The following is a 20,268-nucleotide window of genomic DNA, read 5'->3' on the forward strand; positions in this document are numbered from 1 at the left end:
TGTTCTTTTTTTTTTTTTTTAAATGAAAAATTTATTTCTCAATTTAAGCTCTATTTGAGAAGGACTTGTTTCTGTTTATTTCTCTTATCAAACAATACATTTTATGAACATTTTAGTGGGAAATCATCAGGCATTCACCCTAGAATCCTGGCTTGGCTCCTTCTACTTCCCCTTAACCTCCAATCCTAAAACATCCTCCAAAAGGCCATCATTCTCAAGACACCATTGTAAATGATGATACTGGTCATGCAGTCCAATCCTAAATTACTGAGGGTCCTGGAAATTGATCTATGTCAATACAATTTCTTTTACATTATTAACTAAAGATAAAAAGCTTCCCTTTAAAGATTTTTTTAAAATTAGAACGGAAAAGAAGTCAAAACCACATCAAGGCTTTAAGGTGGATGCCCAACAATTTTCTATCTAAATGCTCACAAAATTACTTGTCTGATGAAGGAATTAGAAGGAACATCATGCCCATATTCTTGATGGTACAATAGAAAATAAAAAGCAGATATTCTGCTAAGTTTTTGTGGTGTGGTAGAGATACTCAAGCCCATAAAGTAATCACCTTACTGTCTTCAGTCAGGTGAATGACATTTCAAGAGCTCAGGATTGGGAGTCAGAAGACGCAGGTACATATTCTGCATCTGTCACTTTCTGCATCTGTCACTTTCCACTGTGTGGTGCTAGGTATGTTTCTTCTCTTTGCCTTGGTCCAGCCATCTATACAATGACTATAATGCAGTGGATTAAATAAAAGCATCTAGCATATTGATGATTTTAATTAAATCTGATTTTTTTTTTTTTTTTAGAGTGGCTCTCACTTTGTCACCAAGGCTGAGTACAGTGGTGCAATCACAGCTCACTGCAGCCTCTAACTCCTGAGCTCAAGAGATCCTCCCACCTTAGCCAACTGAGTAGCTAGGTCTACAGATTCATACCACATGCCAAACTTTTAATCCACTTTTTGGAAGCTAATAGTCTACTTGTCTCTGGAATAATTGACAGAAAACTACAGAGCATTCTTAGCTCTGCACTTTTGGTGAAGGAACTGGGCTCATAATGTCGTAGAAGGCAACTATTTTCACAGTTGTTTAAGACTGGTTCCCAATTCAATTTAGTTATTTTAGGCAAGACTGTTTTCAAAATGCCTAAGTGATGTTATTCAAATGGGTTATATCTTCTCTTCACAGAGTTAAGCTTCTAATTATACGTTGAGCTGATTTATTAGTACTACAGGCTTAAACATTTCCTAACTATTAGGACTGACTAGAGACACAGGTTAACTGTCCACATGCAAGGATTCTGAATGGCAAAAACACTGCAGAGGAAGAGGTGATACATGGTGGATGAGTCACAAGGAAAGGCTCAGAGAAGGTATTCATTAGGGTGATAGGAAATTATAACAGGTAAAATATGGGTTAAGTATCAGTGAATTTCCCCTAAGGACATAGGGAAGAGTCTTCTAAAGAAGGTGATTAAAGCCTCCAAGCTTTAAAACTAGACTGAACAGAGTCCTTATGAGCATACTAGAAAGAAGAATTCCACCCTGGTTGGGGTAGTGGTAGGTAATCTAATAGCCTTTTGCACTGTTAAGGCTCTTGATCGCTGAGCTACCCAGTAATTGAAGACATTGCAAACCATCAAGGAAGTACACAGTTCTCTTGCTTGAGAATGTAGCTCTTATTTCTCTGGGCACTGCTTTCTTTGGGGGCAAACGTCCAATATCCCTGATATTAGTATAAAAACCCTGAAAGTCTGCTTTCATTTTAAAGATCCAACATATAACCGGATTGTTTTCCCAGCAAAAGACATTTTATTTCTCAAGATATAAAAAATAAATATTTAATTTCAGTTTCCTCAAAAGGAATATAAAATTTGTTAAAATGCAAAACCAGCTGTAACTTTGTTGGACTTGTCTTTTATTTCTTGCTTAGTAAAAGCACTATTAGTTTGGCATCATCAAATGAGTAGGGATGAGCTACATCTCTCAGGAACCCCACCAATGGATGTGGTGGAATGGGGAATTGTAGGAACTATCACTATTCTAAATCCAGTAAAGGGAATTCAGAGACCCATAGTCTTATCTTCAGTGACTTTGTGCCCCACCTGTAGGAACTACAACCTGGCTGATCTGGATCTCAGGCAACACTGGACCACAGCAGTCCTCCTAGGCCCATTCTGATTTGAACCTACTTCCACTCCTGATAAGGATAGGTGGCCACCAAGTTAGAGTGATTTCAGGGGTGCCAGAAGATCTTCCTTACTTGCCTGCTTGGTGATATCAGAAACCAGTCTCATTCTTTAATGAGCATTAAGATGTGACATGCTCCCATCCCCCATCATCTACCTGTTCATCCTGTCCTGCCCTCCTCTCCACTTCTCCCTACCTTCCTTTAGGCTCCCTGACTTAGTTGCACCACTGTTTACTTTGCCTCTAACAGAAACTTGTCACAACTTTGACACTTTTCTCTCTCATAGCCTTATTTCATTTAATAGCCACCTCCTGTTAAATCCACTTCCAATGCCTCTGAAATCTACTTTTCTCTACTACTTTAGTATGATCCACATTTATATCTCTCCTGGATTATTACGACAGCCTTCTGAACTGGTCTTCTTGTTTCTCCTCTTGACTCACTTCAATCCGTTGTTTACAGGTGATCTTTAAAAACACTATCAGATCATGTCATGCCCATGGTTAAACATACTAATGTACTATTCTCCTGCTCTCAATGTGTGTTTCAGATTCTCTATAAGAGACTTTCTTCTTCAGCCTTATCTCCCTCATCTCTGTCACACACTCTGAATTCTCCAGCCATTCTGAATTATGGGCAGCTCTCCAAACATGCCGCCTCTTTCTTTCTTGCCATAGTCCCTTCTACCTGAATGCTTCTCACTAATCCCTTTTCACCTGAATAGCTCTTCTTCATCACACAGATTTTGCCATAGACAACTTATTTTCATACTCCACTAAGGATTAAACCACTACTGTGTACTCTGTGTGCATCCCTATGCAGCATGATCATGCCATAATTTTCCCCAAGAGATTGTCAGCTAGCATGTGGTCACAGACTGCGGTCCTTTTCACTGTTATCACTAACATTTAGTACAATGCTGGGACCTAGTACATACTAAATAAAACTTCATTGAATGAATAAACAACAATGAATAACGTTGAATGAATAAACAAACAACAAGTCTTCTCCAGGAGAAGTAACATGTTGATTCACTAGCATAAAAAGGATATAAGTTGGGGAAAATTGCCTAGGGAAATTTTGTGGAGGAGATGTAATTAGGCGAGGGAGAGAAGGGAGTATCTGCAGCAAGAGGAATTGTCTGAACAGTGGTACCAAGATGCGAATTGATAAAGAATATTCATGAAACACTGAAGAGTCTGGCTTGATTACAATGAAGGACGTATGTTTAGGAAACAAAGAACGGTCAAATGATGAAGGGTTTTAAAAGACAGAAAAAGTACTTTAGATATAGTATAGTTAGAAATAGCGACCCATGCATGATTTTAGAACAGATGAGTGACATGATAAAAATGGCGTTTAAGGAAGATTAATCTGGGAATTGTATGCAGGAAACATTGGACAAGAATGCTTTTATAGTCATCGCAAGCAGCTAAAAGATTGTTGTGCTGTAATACATAAATAAGAGGATATGATAGGTTAAATTACTCTTCCAAATATTCACTCCCTTTTTCTCCCACCCTGTGCATTCCACACCTTGGCTCTGAACTTGACCATGTGACTAGTGGATATAATGTGAACAAAACTTGAGAAGCACTTGTGTGATTGAGCTTGCTTCTATAATCACCAAGAAGAGAACATGTCTTGGCTAGCCTATGAAGAGAACTGAGGAGCAGATGAGCACCAGCTAAGCCCAACCTAGATCAGCTAACCCCCAGCCAGCCGCAAACAGATGATTAATACTAAATCATTGTTCTAAGATTGAGTTTTGGGTGTTTTATTATACTGCAATAGTAACTCATACAGGGGATAAGGATGTGATCCTGGCATAGAAAGAAAAGAGAATGATTCTGACACATTCTTTGAAGGACAAATTCACAGTTCTTTGGTAATAACAGATACTAAGGTTGAGAGAGTTCAAAGTTTAGTTCCAAGTTTTTAACCCTGAAGTAAGTGAAGAGGGCTGACATTTCCATGACAGTGAAAATGAGAAACTGAATTTTGGACTTTCTAAATTTGAAGTACTGGTGGAAGATTTGAAGGGAAAGGCATAGTAGGAAATTAGAGCTAAGGAGAGGGAACATGAATTAGATGGAAGAAGAGGATGTTTTAAGTCATGATTTTTTTTTTGATTGAATTGTGTTCTGCCCAAATTCATATGTTGAGGTTCTAACCCTCAATGTGACTGTATTTGGAAATAGAACATTTAGGAGGTAAAGTTAAATGGGGTCACAAGGATGGGGTCTTAATCCTACAGGGTTGGTGGCCTTCCAAGATGAAGAAGAGACACCAGAGTGCGCATTCTCTCCACACACACACTCCCTGAAGAAGAGGCTGTGTCAGGACACAGTGACAAGGTGATGGTCTGCAAGCCAGGAAGCCCTCTCCCTGACCTTACTGGCACCCTGATTTCAGACTTCCAAACTTCAGAACTGTGAGAAAATAATGATATATTGGTTATACCACCATATGATTATGCTATTTCAGGGCTGCCAGAAGATCCTCCTTACTTGCCTGCTTGGTGATATCAGAAACCAGTCTCATTCTTTAATGAGTATTAAGGTGTGACATGCTCCCATCCCCCATCATCTACCTGTTCATCCTGTCCTGCCCTCCTCTCCACTTTTCCCCATCTTCCTTTAAGAAGTCTATGGTATTTTGTTGTGGCAGTTTGAGATGACTAATAGCACTCTAGGAAGAGCCTAAGTAGAGAGGAAGAAGAGCAGAAAGCCAAGGATGGGGCGATAAAATGCCTAAAAGTAAGTGGGTCATGGAATATGATCCAGAGAAAAATGAGGTTGTAAATGTAAAAGGGTAAAACACATCGTGGGAAGTGGTATCAGTGTGATAAGCAGAGCATGGGCTTAGAGTCAGCAGGACCTAGGAGTGAATCTTCCTCTACTACTTGGGAACCTTGAGCAATTACTTAACCCCTCTAGACTTCACTGCTTTATTTTTTAAATGAAGATAATAATGGTCCTTACCTTAGGTGGGCATTTGAAAAATACAAAGATTAATGCATGTAAAGTGCTTATCATTGTGCATGACACAGTATTAGCTATAGTAACTCTTACTAAATGGCAAGTATCATTTCAGGAAGTATGGTGTGTGGTCAATAGTATCAAATGTTACAGATAGATAAGTGTAAAAGAGGATGAAGTCTTGCCATTAGATTCTATCACAGAGGAATCTTTAGTGACCTTTGAGTGTTTCAGTACTGTGGGCTTAAGTCTGCCCATGTATGTGAAGGTGAAGGTATGGGAAAGGAGGAGGAAAGGAAATTAGTTTACAGAAAATAGGGAGGTTGTAGGCAAAATAGAAATGAAAGTGATGTAAGTATACCAGTTAGAGTTTAAAAATGAGGCTGCATTCCAATAAAAATGCAGTAGAATGAAAGCAGGAAGGGACAACTGAGTTAACTAAATTTGGGGTAGGGCTGTTTTGTCAAGAAGGGCAAGACATACGTATATATGATGAAAAGAGAAAGACCAGTCAATATATTGCTATTGTGAAACTGCTCATAAGGCTTTGGATTCTAATTCTGGGTAACTCTAGGAAAATTTGCTCTCATTCGCATAACAATTCCTAGTGTTTATTCCATCTTGACAGACAATTCCTTGCTCAACTGTCTGCCTCCTGGAGCCATCCCTGCTATTTGGTACATTTTGAAGCACAGGGAGAGTCACATTATGAGTTGTAGATGGACAATTTTATTTCTCCCACCGACCATGGAAGAGTCTAGATGGAGGGTGCAGAGTGATTCCAGGCAGGGATCTTATCAGAAGCCAGGATTATAGGTCCCTCATTATTCCCATTTTAAATTTATTAGTTAGACCAGAGGTTGAAAACCATTTTCTTTATTGAATACATTGGGAATATCTGAACAAGAAAATTTGAAGTAAGTGAATAATAGTATTATTCCTAAGAAGCAGTTACTTAGACATACTCTTTCCCTTTTGGGGTAAATTTATTTTTCTATTCATTGTGCATGCTGCTTTGTGCATTTGCATTCGCAAAACCCCTTATTTGGTGAAATCCTCCTTTTGGAAAGTGTACCGTCAGTTATTATCTACTTACAAAGGAGAGAGGATGATGTCATTGAAAACCGTTTATTCTTGTGCATTAACATAAATGCAGAATGCAAATAAAATAACATTTTCTGAATAGTTCCCTGCACATTTTCACTTAGGAAGAAAATAAAAATTGTAGATTTCTGGTAATTTTCTTCTTCTGTACAGTAGAGATAATTTAGAGTAACTAATCTGAGTGTCTTTACTCAATTATTTGGCTTGCTTCTGGCAAGAAGCACATTAATGATAGAAATTGGAGGGGTTATTATAATTAGAAGAGGAAGGAAGAACCATAGAGTGTTTTGCTTGTAAAAATCACCCATTGTTGTTGGAAAAATTGAATTGCAACATTTTAATTTCAGAGTCAAATCAGTCATCCTTGTTTAGATATAATCCTCTGACCATGTAGGAAAAGTGTTTCTCTTTGCTCTTTCACCAAGTTCCTGCTTTTGCTCGCACCCCACTGTGGATTCACGGTGCTGTGAGCAAACAGCTTCTGATTATTTTCTTTGCTTTTTTTTTTTTTTTTTAAACAGGTTTAAACAAGCTCAGAATTTTTTTTTAGACAGAGTCTTACTGTGTCGCCAGGCTGGAGTGCAGTGGTGTGATCTCGGCTCAGTGCAACCTCCGTCTCCCAGGTTCAAGTGATTCTCCTGCCTCAGTGTCAGAGTAGCTGGGATTACAGGCACACGCCACCACACCTGGGTAATTTTTTTGTATTTTTAGTAGAGATGGGGGTTACACCATGTTGGCCAGGCTGGTCTTGAACCCTTGACCTCAAGTGATCCACCCGCCTCAGTCTCCCAAAGTGCTGTAATTACAGGTGTGAGCTACCTCGCCTAGCTAGCTTCTGATTATTTTATACCCAGAGAGTGAGGGAGAGAGTCAAGGAGAGAAAGAGAAGAAAAGAAGGAAAGAAAGATGGGAAGAATGAAAAATTATTTGTAGGGTTACTAGAGGCCCACAAATATGGCTGAGGTATATGATTTGGTCAAGGCACATTATACTGTGTTGCCCTAGCTATGTTCCTTCTAAAAGCTACATATCTTGGCACAAAACTGCCACCTCAAGCTTGTAAAATACTGTCTTCTACCATTGCAGGACTGAACTTTCTGGATGAAACACTCAGCCTGAGCATATTTCTGGGCAAACATGTTTTCTCAGGCACATTTTATAAGTGAGGACTGGTGTGCAGTTAGGAGTTCCCAGAAAGTACATCACTGGCCCTGTTAAGAACTAGCTCTAGGTCCTGACTTCCCCATAACCTGCCCCTGGGAATGCCAAAAGGGAGGGGGAAAGGTTGAGGAATGTGAGAACCTGATATAGAAACTGTGAGAAGCTCCTGGGGTGACAGAGTGGGTTAGGCTGGGTGTGAGAGTGCAGCCTAGAGCAGAGGGCCCCCCTGTGTTCTGCGTCAGAGCCAGAGCTCCCTAGCTTGGGTGGAGAGCAGTAGAAACACACGTGCAAAACAAGCTCTCAAGCCTTCTTTTCTCCCCCTCCCCTTCTCTTTTCAATATGCCGTGGGATTGATTACAATTCAGAGAGGCAGCTTTTGACAAATAGTTTCATTGGCTAAGCTGTTGGAAGATTTTGTAGCAGGCTTTCTAGTTGGTGGTAAAGATAACAAAGATAACAAGAGTGATAGAGTAGGAATTATAACACTAGAGATATGCTTTGAAAAACGTTTTCTCCCTAAGGCCACATATACTCTGATGGGTACAGATAGGGTCTAGGTGTTTGCTGCTTCCGCTTGGAAATATTACCAGCCAAGGTAGCAATTCTTTGAGGTACAAGCACCATGGAAGAAGATAAACTGAACAATCTGTACTGAATGAAGCACTATTAATGAATCAGATAGAACAAAATGTTTAATCCTAATAAAAATTCTCAAGAAAATAGGGGAGATTATTGGGAACAAGAAAGAGATACAAATCATTGTAAGAATGAATCAGTGAAAGACACTAGACATAAAAATATGAGAGTTGAAATAAATAACTGATTATATCTGAATATGAATTAGTGAACTAATGGATCAGTTAGAGAACTCTGTCAGGAAGCAGCAGGCAGGAAAATGCAAAAGGACAGGCAAGAGATACAGAGGATAGAAGTTTTTAAAAAGCTGGGATTTGTGTAAGTGTCTTGAGAAGAGAGAACAAAAAAAATAGAGGAAAAGAAATATTTCAGGAGATAGTGATAGTAAGAGGGAGGAATGCATCAAGGAACAATAATTTTTGAGACTTAAAGAAATATAAAAAACCTTAGATTAAAAAGACTCAAGAACTGGTAAAATAGAATAGATGAAAAAATGAAATCACACCTATGCTCAATAAACTAGCATATAAGACCATCAAGAAGGAAAGAAAAAGTCTACAAGCTTTCAAAATGGGCTTGGGGGGACAATGGAATAGGGGATTCTAACTACAAAGGAAGAAGAATGAAATTGCCATCATGGACACTTAATGAGTTAATATCTGTAAATTATTAGAACACTCCCTTATACATACTAAGCATTCTGTTAAGTGTTAATTATCATTATCAAACTTCTCAACAGCTACCCTAGGTGGAATAAGAAAATAGAATAACATTTGTATTACTGGCTAACACAAAGTGTTCAAGGAAAAGCTCTTTGAAATTAGTGTTTTATGATATTCTCAATGATATATGGCTGAAAAAATCTATAACATAAGATTATCTTTAAGACACCCTTGGACAAATATTTCTAGCAGAAAGAGAAATCTCTCTTGGAGGATGCTAAGAAATATACAAGGAGTAAAGTTTGATTTCCTACCAAAATTCAAGAATCAGGAAGAGAAAAAAGATACATCTAATTGGTATAATTCCAAACTAAAATTCTATGTGATATTAAAATGGTCAGAAACAGAGTGACCAGAGAACAGTGAGGTCATGTTAAGTTACCAATTTTTTTTTTTTGGAAGGGAGAGGATGACAGTTATAGATATATGAATTGATGACAAAAACATCCATTTTAATAACGTTAACAAAAAATAAAACTACATAACTATCAAATCAGCTGAAGAAAATCCAGTATTTCTGAGGAACTTGGTAGTCTTAGCCTGCAAATATCTTTAAAAGCAGAATCTGAGAGAAGGGCTTTTATATAGATAGTTTATTTTGGAAAGCGATCCCAGTGAACAGGTGCAGAGAACAGAGTGAATGGAACAGGGAAGGAAAGGAGGAAAAACTAACACAAGGATGCATTAAGGAACTGTGGAAAATGTTTCTCACACTTTGCTTCCCAAGTGTTGGAAAAAGGGAAGCATATTGGATAAAAAGCAAGAAGTAAGAGCTGTAAGATGCAGGTGAGGCAGTACTGTCGGATTATACCAATGAAAAGTTGATCACTGCAGAAAGGACTGGAGTAAGGGGAAGAAAGAGTGTGTGCAGAGCAAAAGAGATAGCTGATACAATAGAGAAGAAAGAAGAAAGAAAATGCAGAAAGAATGATAAGAGAATACATAAAATGGTATAGTAGACATATATCCTAAAATAATAATAATTACAATAAATATTCACAAATCAAAAGTCATAAATATTCAGGCTGGGTAACAGAACACAACTGAACAATGTGTCTTTTAAAAAGATAGATTTAGACCAAGTGCGGTGGCTCACACCTGTAATCCCAGCACTTTGGGAGGTTGAGGCAGTTGGATCATGAGGTCAGGAGTTTGAAACCAGCCTGGCCAATATGGTGAAAACCCGTCTCTACTGAAAATACAAAAATTAGCCAGGCATGGTGGTGCACACCTGTAATCCCAGCTGCTCGGGAGGCTAAGGCAGGAGAATCACTTGAACCAACATAATAAATTTGAACTAATATTTATAGAATCTTATACCCATCAAACAAACAAAAATGCATGTTCTTTTAAAGTACAAATGGAACACTCACAAAAATTGATTATGCCACAAAGGAAGCAAATTCTTCACCAAATTCCAAAAATTCAGCATCACACAGACTCCATTTGCTGCTCATAATGAAATTAATTTAAGTGTTAAAAAATGCAAAAGAATCACTCTAGCAATGACTTATGTGTAGAAGCCCAACATATATATATATATATATATATATATATATATATATATATCTACATACATACATATATTCATATATATAACTAAATACATACATATATAACATGCATACATACATGCATATATATACCTACCTACATACATATATAACTAAATAACTCTTAGGTTAAAGATTTAATTATAACAGAATTTATAAAATACATAGAAAGCAGCACATATCAAAATTTCTGGGATATAGCTTATGGTGTGAGGCCTGAAATTAATATTCAATATTATATGCTGCCTTGACATCCAAAACAAGAGGACCTCAAAAGCCTAAACATGAGTTTTCCTGCTCTCACCAGATATGCTGTACCACCCAATGTGAGAGACTCCCCAACTAGCCAGTTCATCAGTCAGCTAGACCAGCAGATAGATCCTGCACCCCACCTAGTCTTTACCAAATGAGTTTCACTCCCCTACCAGCCCATGAAGTTACTCAAACAAGCCAATCACATCCTCCTGTGGGAACCATGGGTCACTTTACCCTCTCACTGCTACAAACCCTGCCTCCCACATCCCTGCTTGTTCACTCTGTCCCATAGTGTAACTCTCTGTGGCTCTGCATGATGTGTGGTGTTCTCTCCTGGGTTGTGATGACATGTGACTGACATACTGCTGTCAATCTCATCTCTCCAGTGTCAGGTGTCCTGTGTTTGGCTGTCTCACGCTATTTAGGGCAGGGGAATCCTTCCCTCACCAACAAAGTGAGTAGGAGGCCATCAAAGTATAGCTAATGTGGAATATAGAGGAAATTTTAAAAACTTACATGCATTTATTATAAACACCAAGAAATTCTGAAAACAAATGAGTTAAGAATTCAACTGAGAAAGCAAGAAAAGGGGCAAGAGAATAAACTCAAAGAAAAAAGGAGAAAAAATAATGGAGAAAGACAAAAAAATCCTAATAAAATAGAGAGTAACAATACTAAAACCTAGGCAAAATATATAAATTTTGAGAAAAAACATAAAATGTGTAATTGGCACAAGAAGAAATAGAAAAGTTTAATAAACCAATGCAATAAATTTTTATGGTAATCAAAGCATTTTTGCAATTTTGGAGTTGAGTTTTACCAAATTGTTACAGAACTGTTAAATTTTATATGAATTATTCCAGAAAATAGAAAAAGAGGAAAAGCTCTCTAAGTAATTTTGTAAAGCCAGTAAAACCTTGATTTCAAATCCAGATGAAAACAGTGCAAGAAAAAAAAGTAGGTCTATTTCACTTATGAACATAGATAAGAAAATTATAAATAAAACTATTAGCTAATGGAATCAAACAGTGTATATTAAAAAACAATATCATAATCAAGCAAGTTTTATCTTGGGAATGCAAAGATGATTTAACATTTAAAAATCTATATATTAAGAGACTGAAAGAGAAAAGGTCTATATTATTCAAATAGCTATGGAAAAAGAATTTGATAAAAACCACTAAAAAGACCTGTTAATTGAAAGAAACTTTTTTCCCTAGATGAAGCCTGTCTATTAAAAATTTATATTCAACATTGTACTTAATAAACTTTGACGATTGGTTGCTATAATCACCATTGTTTGATATAATAGCAAAAGTCCTGACCAAACAATGTTTAAAAACAAAGTAAGAGATGTGGGATTAGAATGAATCAAACAACTGCTATTTCTCATCTAAAAGAAGAACTCAAAGGGATTAGTAGACAAAATATTAGAAGTATTAAGAGAGTTTAGCAAGTTTGCCAGACAAAATCAGTTTAAAAATTTCAACCAGCAGTAATTAGCAAAAAACAGTAATGGAAAGAAGACATCATTCATAGTAACAACAAAACTCTGGTGCCTAGGAGGTAATTTGTGTATTAATGCACAAACCTTCATAGAAAATTTTAAAACTCCATTAAAAAAGAAGAAAAAAGTCTGAGTAAATAGAAAGATGAAATGTTTGTTGCATGACAACATAACATTTTTTTCCTCCTACTATTGATTTGAAAATGTTAATAAGATTCTAGCAGGATGTTTTTAGAAATTTAACCAACTTAATATAAGATGTTTGTGGAAGAATAAAAGTCCCCAAATTGCTATGACAATTTTAAAAAAGAAGAGCAAAGCAGGTTGATTAATCTTAGACTTTGACATACCTTTGACTCTTAGTAATAGAGACAACATGGTATTTGCACAAAGGTTGACAAATAGACCAGTGTAATTGGACAGAGTGTTTATAAACAGACTCCCGTACATATGAAACCTGGTATATGATTGCAAAGCATCACAAATTGGTGGATAAAAATAGATTTTTAATATATGATGCTGGCTAACCTGGTTTACTATATAGAGAAAAACAAAGTAACTATATTTTATACCATATGTAAAAGGTGAACTCCAAATGAATTAAAGTTGAAAAAGTACAAGGCAAAACTAATAAATATGAAATTTAAAAGAATATTTAATAAAACTAATAAAATGAAATTTAAAATAATATTTTCTAATTTAGTCTTGAGGAACAACTTCTTAAATCAAAGACGCACAAACAATACTGACCCAAACTGATGGCTATAAATATGTAACATTTAAGAATGTATCTTCATTGAAGGGCACCATAGGCAAGGCTAACAGAGGTCATTGGAAGAAAATATTTGCTAGCCCCAAAACTGGAATAAACAAAGACTTCCTAGAAATTACAAAAATGAAAACACAGAGAAAAAGAACCATGGCTACAGAAGTGATGCATGAAATGGAAAATCCAAATAGTTAATGGGTATGTGAAGGGATGTCAACCGCACTAATAATCAGGGTGGTCGGGAGGGGGTAAAGAAGCAAATTGTATCTTGTTTTATTGATCGGAGAGGTAAAAATTAAACAGGATAAAACCAAGTGTTGGTGAAATCTAGGAGGAAACAGGAATCCTAGAGTGCTGCTAGTAGGGATGGAAACAATAATTGCCATTTGGGAAAGTAATCTGTTACCACTTACATTAGGAAAAAACTATGTATTTGTACACATACACATGCATATGTATATAAACATATAAATTATATACATGTATTTTCTCTATTTGGCGACCTATCAGTCTCAGTCTTGAGCTTATACCCCAGAAAATATTTTTACAGACCCATAAATAGTCACATATGAGGATATTCATGTAAGGTGGTATACATAAAAGTGATTTAGAGGCAACCTAGATCCAATCCATAGGAAATGTATAAATAAAATGTAGCAGATGCATATTATTTGGAATTCCATACAGTAGTTAAAAGCAATACACTAGATGTACATATAGCAACTGGACAGATTTTTTAAAAATTGTGTTAGGTGACCAGAGCAATGGATATATTAACACAGTTTTCAAAGATACGTGCATATCAAAGGACATAATTAAGAGTGGCTATTAGAGTGGCTGTCTATTGGTGGAGTGGCATTGGGGTTGAAAGAGGGAAAATTAGAAGTAAATCAAGATAGAAGACCTACCTAGAAACAAGGACCCAAAAGTGTCTGATTGTTCATACAAATTATCCCATAATCCCCAAATATAAGATGTAAACACACACACACACACACACACACACAGAGCCAAGCCAAGCAAAATTGACTGGAAGTGTTTATTGTTATATTTAACCATTAGTCAAATCAATTAAGGAATTGAAAAGTGGCTTATGTTTTTATTTGCCTCTTCTCCAGAAATCTCTGCACCGTAAGCACCCCACTCCATCACTTCACTCCCTTCCATAACGTTAGAGAATCAATAACATCAAATGCTGAAAAGTAGCTTGCAAAACCCAGATATAATTCAAATTAATTTAGTCAAAATGTATCCACTTCATGTATCAAATCTTTTTTGCACAGGCTAATTGAAGAATCTAATTAAGCAGCAATTTTGAGTAGCGGATTGCCAACATGAAATTAAACTCCAAACTTCTCCTCTTGCTCAATGTTAAAATTCTCATCTGAAATGTCAAGAATATGTTTCATCTACATTATTGAAAGAGAAAGCTCAGTTTCCAAGCAAAATTTAACTTCCCAAGACATTGAAAAAAACATAATGATTAGCTGGAATACTGCTACCCTCCAAATAATCCCATTAAAAGTATTCAAATGATAATAGTTAATATTTATTAAGAATTTACTAAGTTCCATGCAGTAGCTAAGCATCTCACATACATCTCACAAGGTGGTATTATTTCCTTGGTTTCCTTTTTTCAAGTGAGGAAACCAAGTTTTAAAAATGGAAAGTATTTAGTTGAAAATTACATAGCAACTAAATGGCCAAAATGATAAAACAAGACCAGGTTTAAGAGATATTTCCTCTTTCTCATAGGAAATGCTTTGTATACATTTGTAATGAGGCAGATGGGTAGATTCTGAATTTCAAGGGTTAATACCAGGTAGAAAATGGGTGGTGTGATGAGACACATGTTTTCCTGGTAATGGGAAGGTGCTACTCTCCTTCTGATGTACTTGCTTACCTGCCCAATATTTTTGGCCTGCATAATATATACTTTTTCTGTTCTCTGGAACTCGTAGTATAATACCTCAGTTCATTTGCTGTCCAAATCAGACACTGATGCACAGTGAGCCTGGAGGACCTGTTATGGTTCTGGTACTAAGTTTTGGTTTCACTTAAGAGAAAAGAGAACATCTTCAGTGACTCTTATCTTCCAAGAAGTATCTGTCAAAACACATTGTGCAAGAAATTCTTTGGCATCTGTTTCCAAGGTCAGTAACACTTACTCAGAAACGATAGTCCATCATTCTCTTTCTTTTGTTGTTCTTTTATTGTCCTTCCTTCCTTTTTTCTTTCCTTCCTTCCTTCCTGCCTTCCTTCCAGCCATCCATCAAATCTCAAGACAGGGCAGGGAGTTTCTATTCTGTATGTGAACTAAACTTTCTTAAGAAGCAAGATGGCCTATGAAAAATAAGCAGGAAGTCATGATGGTTAAAGCATTAGTGTATATACTAAAAAATGAAAACAACAAAAAATGCTAAAGCAGGAAATAAGAGACCTATTCTTAACTCCCTTGCAGTTTTTCTGATATTCAGCAATTGACTTAACCATTTGAGCCTCTGTTTTGCCATCTGTAAGATGAATGTATTGGACAAATGATTTCTAATGTCCCTATTAAAATTTAATTTGGTCCTGGCCAGTTGAATGCATAATTTGAAACAAAATGGATGAGATCAACTAAGAAAATGCTCAGGATACAATATATGAAGGCTATCTATGTGTCAGCACAGCAAATGTGACCTAAAGGTCATGAAGAATAACAGGACAATGAGAAAGTCAAAGGCATGAGGCTCTGGGCATAATTATAAGCACTTGTGACTCTTAAATTTGGGTTAATAAGTTTGAGTCACAAGGTAATCCTTTCATGATGGACAGTTGTGGCCAGAGCTCCTCTAGAAAGAGCAGCTAATGCTCTTACTCCCAAGAATTTTTTACCTGGTGTCTTAAATGTGGTTTTAGCGTTATTGGAGTGATAGACTTCTTGGAGAATCTGATAAAACCTAGTTCTTCTACTCAGAAAAATGCAACTATGAACATACTTTGTTTTACATGAAAGTTTAGAAGTTTGTAAATTTCATAAATTTAGCCTCCAAGTTAGCATCCCTAAGTTTTAAAGGTCTTTATGTCATCCAGAGGGTTGGTTACCTGTTTATTCTGTTGTTTAAATATTTATGAGCCAACTCATTCATTCATTCATTGATTCATTCATTCATTAAATCTTTCCACAAATGTGTATTGATTGTAGGCACTGGAAATCCAGAATTGAAATACACAATCCCTGCCTGTTAGGACTTTGAGGAGGTAAGGGTGGCAGAGTATCAACTGGAGCATTGTACACCTAAAACAAGATTTCTCAGCCTTTGTGTTATTAAAATATTGGGCCAGATGATTCTTTATTGTGGGGTCTGTCCTGTGCATTGAGACGTTTAGAAGCATCCCTGGACTCCACCCACTAAATACCAGCAGTACCACAAATGCATTAATCTGTTCTCACACTGCTATAAATACCTGAGACTGGGTAATTTATAAAGGAAAGAGATTTAATTGACTCACAGTTCCACATGGCTGGGAAGCCTCAGAGAACTTACAATCATGCCAGAAAGCAAAGAAGCAGCAAAGGCACAGTCTTACATGATGGCGGGCAAGAGTGAGTATGTGTCAGCACAGGTAAAACTATCATTATAAAACCATCGTATCTCGTGAGAATTCACTCATTTTCATGAGAACAGCATAAGGGAAACTGCCACCATAAGCCAATCACCTCCCACCAGGTGTTTCTCTTAATACCTCAGGATTAAAATTCAAGATTAGATGTGGGTGGGGACACAAAGCTGAACCATGTCATCCCACCCCTGGCGCCTCCCATATCTCACGTCCTTGCATTTCAAAACCAATCATGCCTCTCAACATTCCTCCCAAGTCTTAACTCGTTTCAGCATTAACTCAAAAGTCCAAGTCCAAGGTCTCGTCTAAAACAAGGCAAGTCCCTTCCACCAAGGAACTTGTAAAATCAAAAGCAAATTAGTTACTTCCAAGATACAATGGGGGTACAGCCATTGGGTACACCCATTCCAAATGGGATGAATTGGCCAAATAAAAGGGGCTACAGCCCCCATGGAAGTCCGAAACCCAGCAGGACAGCCATTAAATCTTAAATGGGCTCCCATGGTCTTGGGCAGTTCCACCCCTGTTGCTTTGCAGGGTACAGCCCCTTTCTTGACTGCTTTCACAGGCTGATGTTGAGTGTCTGCAGTTTTTCCAGGTACACAGGGCAAAATGTTGGTGGATATACCATTCTGGGTTCTGGAGGGTGATGGCTCCCTTCTCACAGCTCCATTAGGCAGTGCCTTAGTGGGGACTCTGTGTGGGGGCTCCAACCCCACATTTCCCTTCTGCACTGCCCTAGCAGAGGTTCTCCATGAGGGCTTCACTCCTGCAACAAGCTTCTGCCTCCACATCCAGGCATTTTTATACATCTGGAGAAATCAAGGTGGAGATACCCAAACCTCAGTTCTTAACTTCTGTGTACCCACAGGCCTAACACTACGTGAGCTGCCAAGGCTTGAGGCAAGCACCCTCTGAAGCCATGGCCCAAGCTGTACCTTGGTCCCTTTTAGCCATAACTGGAGGTGAAACAGCTGAGATACAGGGTGCCATGTCCCAAGATGACACAAAGGGGGGGTCTTGGGCCATGAAACCATTTATCCTCCTAGGCCTTTGGGCCTGTGATGGGAGGGGCTGCTGGGAAGATCTCTGACATGCCCTGGAGACATTTTTCTCATTGTCTTGGTGATTAACATTAGGCTCCTCATTACTTATGCAAATTTATGCAGCTGGCTTGACTTTATCCCCAGAAAATGGGTTTTTCTTTCCTATTGCATCATCAGGCTGCAAATTTTCCAAACATTTATGCTTTGCTTCCCTTTTAAACATAAGTTCCCGTTTCAAACCATCTCTTTGTAAATGCATAAAGGTAAATGCTTTTAAAGGCACCTGGGTCAACTCTTGAATTCTTTGCTGCTAAGAAATTTCTTCCACCAGATACGCTAAATCATCTCTCTGAATTTCAAAGTTCCACAGGTCTCTAGGGCAGGGGCACAATGCCACTAGTCTCTTTGCTAAAGCATAGTAAGAGTGATCTTTATTCCAGTTTCCGATAAGTTCCTCATCTCTGTCTGAGACCTCTTCAGCCTGGGCTTCATTGTCCATATCACTATCAGCATTTTGGCTTGAACCATTAATAATTCTCTAGGAAGTTCCAAACTCTCCTACATCTTCCTGTCTTTTCTGAACCCTCCAAACTGTTCCCACCTCTGCCTGTTACCCAGCTCCAAAGCCACTGCCACATTTTTGGGTATCTTTATAGCAGTACCCCACTCTCTGTGGTACAAATTTACTGTATTAGTCTGTTCTCACACTGCTACAAAGAATTACCTGAGACTGGGTAATTTATAAAGAAAAAAGGTTTAATTGACTCAGTTCTGCATGGCTGGGGAGGCCTCGGGAAACTTACAATCATGGCTGAAGGCAATGGAGAAGCAAAGCCATGGTTTTACATGGCAGCAGGTGAGAGTGAGTGTGTGTCAGCACAGGAAAAACTACCATTTATAAAACCATCAGATTTTGTAAGAATTTATTCACTATGATGAGAACAGCATAAAGGAATTGCCCCCATAATCCAATCACTTTCTACCAGGTCTCTCCCTAAACATGTGGGAAATTAAAATTCAAGATGAAATTTGGGTGAGGACACAAGGCCAAACCATATCACCCTCTTTCACAGCTGAGACACCCAAAATGCCTCCAGACATTGTCAGATGTTCTCTGGGGGAAAATCACCCCTACTTGAGGGCCACTGACTAGGGGAAAGAGCCTCTGAATCTCTCAGCATAAGGTAGGGGAGGATACCTAAAGCAGCAAGCAGTGGAGAGAGGCCTGAAGAATGCTGGACTTCCTTACTCCCACTTCTGGCATCCATATGGAAGGATTTTTAAAAGCACATTCCTGGCTTCTCTCTTCCCTTTTACTTGCACCTTCCCAGTGAAAATTAAATGATTGCCTAATTGGTAAGTTTGCAAAAGAGCATTTACTAAGAAAATGCTCAATATACAATATATGAAGACTACCTATGTGCTGGCATAACAAATGTGACTTAAGAGTCATGAAGGATAACAGGACAATGAAAAAGTCAAAAGTAGGAGGCTTTGGGTATAACAACAAGAACTTGCAGTTCTTAAATTTGGGTTAATGAGTTTGAATCACAGGTAATCCTTTCATGATGGAAAGTTATTCCATCATGAAATATCATGAAAGAGTTTTCCAGGCTGAGTTTCTCTCTTGCTCCTCTTGGGATCTGCTGCTTGAAGGGACCACATGCAGCAGGGCTTCTTCAGGTTCCTCTTGGCCATTGGGGAAGGCTAAATTACACCCAGTGCTGCTGCAGTTGGCAGGTGAACGGCCCACCTCGGGATCTTTATTAGCATCCACTCTGGGTTCACAGACCTAAAGACATGACCTCCTATCTGGGCTCATGCCATGATCTAAGTGCTATTTAGATATCTCAACCCCATCATTCCTTATTTTTCAATTCATTGAGAATTAAGATAGAGAGGAGGATATTGTATAATGAGTCCCTTCAAAGACTCTCTCCAAGAGATGATTAAAAGTTAGGTAGATAAGTTGAGAGAGGATAGTCTAGGCAAAGGAAACATCATAAACAGAAACAAGGAATTATGAGGTTTTGCTGTACTCAGGAAACTCAAATTAGTTCAGTGAGTGGAGTCTCAATCAGGGATGTCCAATTTTTTGGTTTCCCTGAGCCACGTTGGAAGAAGAAGAAGAATTGTCTTGGGTTACACATAAAGTACATTAACACTAACGATAACTGATGAACTAAAGAAAAATCACAAAAAATTTTCATAATGTTTGAAGAAAGTTTACAAATTTGTGTTGGGCCACATTCAAAGCCATTCTGGGCTGCATGTGGCCTGTGGGCTGCAGGTTGGACAAGCTTAGTCTAAATTAACCTAGGAGTAGTAGGTGTTGAATTAGGCTGGACAGGAAGGCAGAAGCTAGATCCAAGAAGGCCTCTTATGCCACATTGAGGAATCTAGTTGTTTTTTTTGTTTTTGTTTTTGTTTTTTTTCAGAGGCAATTGTGGGTCAGTGTGGAGAACTTGAAGGGGTTGCAGTGAGACAAGGAGCCTACTAGGGTAGCTGCTACAGGAGTCAGGTCAAGAAAGGTTGGGGCCCTTGGCCAGATTAGAGGGTGATGATATAGATGGAGCTGTTTATATGATATTTATGCATGTACTTTTAACATGGCTTCAATTTTGTTGCTAATTCATATAGAGCAAACTTCATTCATTGTGTTGATTATTAGGTAGGTTTGTGGTGGCAAATAAGAATGGAGGGGATAGGAATCTTCTTTGGTGTTTTTCT

Source organism: Cebus imitator, unplaced genomic scaffold, assembly GCF_001604975.1.
Source record: "Cebus imitator isolate Cc_AM_T3 unplaced genomic scaffold, Cebus_imitator-1.0 Scaffold37, whole genome shotgun sequence".
Lineage (NCBI taxonomy): Eukaryota > Metazoa > Chordata > Mammalia > Primates > Cebidae > Cebus > Cebus imitator.